The sequence below is a fragment of the Mus caroli genome, chromosome 5, assembly GCF_900094665.2.
Source record: "Mus caroli chromosome 5, CAROLI_EIJ_v1.1, whole genome shotgun sequence".
NCBI lineage: Eukaryota > Metazoa > Chordata > Mammalia > Rodentia > Muridae > Mus > Mus caroli.
The window spans coordinates 117,048,244-117,051,959 of NC_034574.1; positions in this window are offsets into that span (position 1 = coordinate 117,048,244).

Genomic DNA, 3,716 nt, shown 5'->3' on the forward strand with positions numbered 1-3,716 from the left:
GAACTCACTTTGTAGACCAGGCTGGCCTCAAACTCAGAAATCCACCTGCCTCTGCCTCCCAAGTGCTGGGATTAAAGGCGTGCGCCACCATGCCCAGCTTCACTTATTCTTTTTTAAAATTATCTATCTGTGTGTAGTGTGTGTACACACGAGTGGAGCTGTTCTTGAACACCAGAAGAGGGCCTCAGATCCCCTGGAGCCTGAGTTACCAGTGATTGTGAGCCGCTCATCCTCTTCCACGGAACCCTCTCTCCAGACTTTTTTTTTTTAAACTTTTTATGTTTGAGACAGTTTCACTAAGTTGCCCAAGGCTGACCTTGAACTTGTCACCCTCCCACCGAGGCCTCGGGAGTAACTGGAACTGTAAACCTGCAGTACTGGATCCAGCTTCCGTTCTCCTTAGCAATACAGCAAATAGTCTGGGGTTTTTCCATTGCTATTGTCTTAATTCCATGCCATTTTTTTTTTCTTAAGTGAAGATTCTTTTCAACAGAAGGTGTTAATTCAGGCACCAAATCTGGAACATTCTAATCACTGTGAGGTTTTTCGTGTCTCGGGGAGGAAAGGTGGGAGGATGGGAGCTGATTTCATGACACCTCACAGCTCATCCGGAGGTGGCTCTGCTCTGCCTGTGTCGAGCCTCTTAGGCCGTCTCACACTTCAGCCTCGTGTTCCCCTCACCCTTCCATCCTTCCTCAGGGTCCCAGAAGTCCCGCCCACTAGGATGTGATGGGCAGTTTGCCACTTTTTCTTTGTCACACCCTTTCCCTGCAGTTTGGCCTTATGAGACCAATATGGAAAGTACTAGGAGCCCAGTGCAACAACAGAGGCCAGCAATCCCAGCCCAGGGCTGACGAAAGAAGACTAGGAATTTGAAGGTAGCCTGGGCTACATGATGGGGTCACTGACTCAAAAACAAAACAAAGGCTGGCAAGATGGCTCAGCTAGGAAAACTGCACGCTGTACAAACTTTATAACCCAGGTTTGCCCTCCAGGTCCTGGTGGATGAAGAGAGCAGACTCCTGAGGGTCGTCCTCTTGCCTCCAGTGCATGCTGTAGTTTGGGCACACACATCGCACATTTCACACATTACATTAAAACAAAAAACAAAGCCGGGCAGTGGTGGCGCACACCTTTAATCCCAGCACTTGGGAGACAGAGACAGGCGGATTTCTGAGTTCGAGGCCAGCCTGGTCTACAGAGTGAGTTCCAGGACAGTCAGGGCTATACAGAGAAACCCTGTCTCAAAACAAACAAACAAACAAACAAACAAAAACAAAAAAACTCAAAGCCACCAAACTCTGTAGTTTGAAGGAAAGAGCAGGTTTGGGGTAAATGGGATAAGGCAGCCGAGAGAGAGAGAGAGAGAGAGAGAGAGAGAGAGAGAGAGAGAGAGAGAGAAGTGGATTAATAATGTGTCCTGTTGTTTCAGAGGCTCCCACAAAGCATATCAGAGGACGTGTATGTATAGCGGAGAGATATCTGAGCCCTGCACCATTGTTCCTTCCACACCCCAAGTGTGCGCTCACTCAACCCTCATCTCATGCATCTTTACTGAGCAGCTTCTACAACTGGGAATTGTAGGGACAGAACCAGGCAGTGAACACAGCAGGCCCGGCCTTCTCCTGAAGTTTACATACGAGGGTGAGGACGTGTATGGAGGGGCAGCAGACGGCTCAGAAATGAAGAGCACTGGCTGCTTCTCCAGACCAAGGCTTCAGTTCCCAGCACCCATGTTAGGCAGTTCACAACCATCTAACTCCAGCTGCCACGAATCTGACACATCTGGCTCATGAAGTCACCTGTGCTTGTATGCATACACATACACACACACACCCCTATGCATAATTAAATAATAAAGTCTCAAAGAAAGAACTGTGTGATAATCAAGGAGACAAGGTGTAGAAATAGGTCATAGGTCAGTGAGAGTGATGTGGTCTACACACATACTCTCAGACTTTTTTTTTCCCCCTTTGTTTTTTTCCAGACAGGGTTTCTCTGTATCTCCCTGGCTGTCCTGGAACTCACTCTGTAGACCAGGCTGGCCTCAAACTCAGAAATCCACCTGCTTCTGCCTCCCAAGTGCTGGGATTAAAGGCATGCGCCACCACGCCGGGCATCTCAGACTTTTAATCCCAGCAGTTGGGAGGCAGAGGCCGGTGAGTTCCTGCAAGTTTGAGCTGGCCTGGTCTACAAAGTGAGTTCTAGGACAGCTGGGGCTATGTAGAGAATATATAACTCTGGTTGGCCTAGAACTCACATTATAGACCAGGCTGGTCTTGAACTCATGTAGACCCAGCTACTTCTACTCCTGAGTGCTGGGATTAAAGGTATACACCACCACACCCAGCCTTATATGTGTGTGTAGTTGTTGTTTTGCTTTGTCATTTTCATTTTTTTGCTTTGAGACAGGGTCACATACTATATCTCAGGCTGGCCTGGAACTTGCTATATAAACCAGGCTAGCCTCAAACTCATGACTCAAGTTCCCGAGTGCTGAGATTTCATGCATAAGCCTTCTTTGCTTTGCCTTTTGGACTCCGTGCTCCTATCTGGAAAGTAAGACTGCATCTTGGCTCTTTTATGTAAAAATAAAACATTCTCTTTACAAAAGAACATGGGTAATATCGGTTGGACTCTATCAGCCTGGTCCTGATGTGTGTCCTTGACCCTTAGTAGGACCACAATAGCCTTAGAGTGGAATCGTCATGAGCTATGTTCTAATGTGTCCTTTGAGAGCCTCTCAGTTGCAGTAGTGTTTTGGCTGGTTTTCTGAATTCAGAGTTTTCCTTTTAACTCAGTAGGGAAATCTCCGACAGAGGTGGAGCAAGCGGTTCCTCTTGCTGCAGGGGAAGGATTTGGGAGATCTGAGGCTGCAAGCAGGGCTGGTAGCAGCTGAGTAGCTAGGCAGCATTCCTCGCTTGCCTATCTATTTTAAACCCATAGATAACCAGGGAGGCGGAGGCAGGACAACAAAGACTGAACAGTGGGTGAAGGACATCTGGCAGGGAGAGCCGGCAGCAGGCTGACAGGCTTCCACAATGGGGACTGGTTCCCACTGTGTGCGGCCTCAGGGGGAGAAGGGACTCTGAGCCCCTGGATGCCCACATTGGAGGGGGAGGGCAGAGGCAGAGCCCACATTCAAAGACCTTCCGGCACTGGGGCAGGCGTCCAGCCAGACCCTGGCCTCCTGGGATCTGGAGGCTGCTTTTCATTGGCTCTAAGTCGGGCTCTGAGCCATCAGCTTGCTTCTGCCCTACACTGTCTGTCTGTCTGTCTGTCTGTCTGCCTTCTCCATCTGTCTGTCTGGAAATTGCAACAAATATAGAACGAAATTTCTCACGCAGTCTTCGGCCTCTATTCCTTTATTCTGTTTTTTTCTTTATTTTATTTGTTTATGTGTATGAATGCTTTGGCTGTGTGTATATATGTTCCTGTGAGAGCAGGTGCCCACAGAGACCAGAAGAGGGCATCGGGTCTCCTGGAAATGAACCCCACAGTTATGAGCCACCATGCGTGTACTGACTAGTTTTGTGTCAACTTGACACAGCTGGAGTTATCACAGAGAAAGGAGCTTCAGTTGGGGAAGTGCCTCCATGAGATCCAGCTGTGGGGCATTTTCTCAATTAGTGATCAAGTGGGGAGGGCCTCTTGTGGGTGATACCATCCCTGGGCTGGTAGTCTTGGGTTCTATAAGAGAGCAGGCTGAGCAAGCC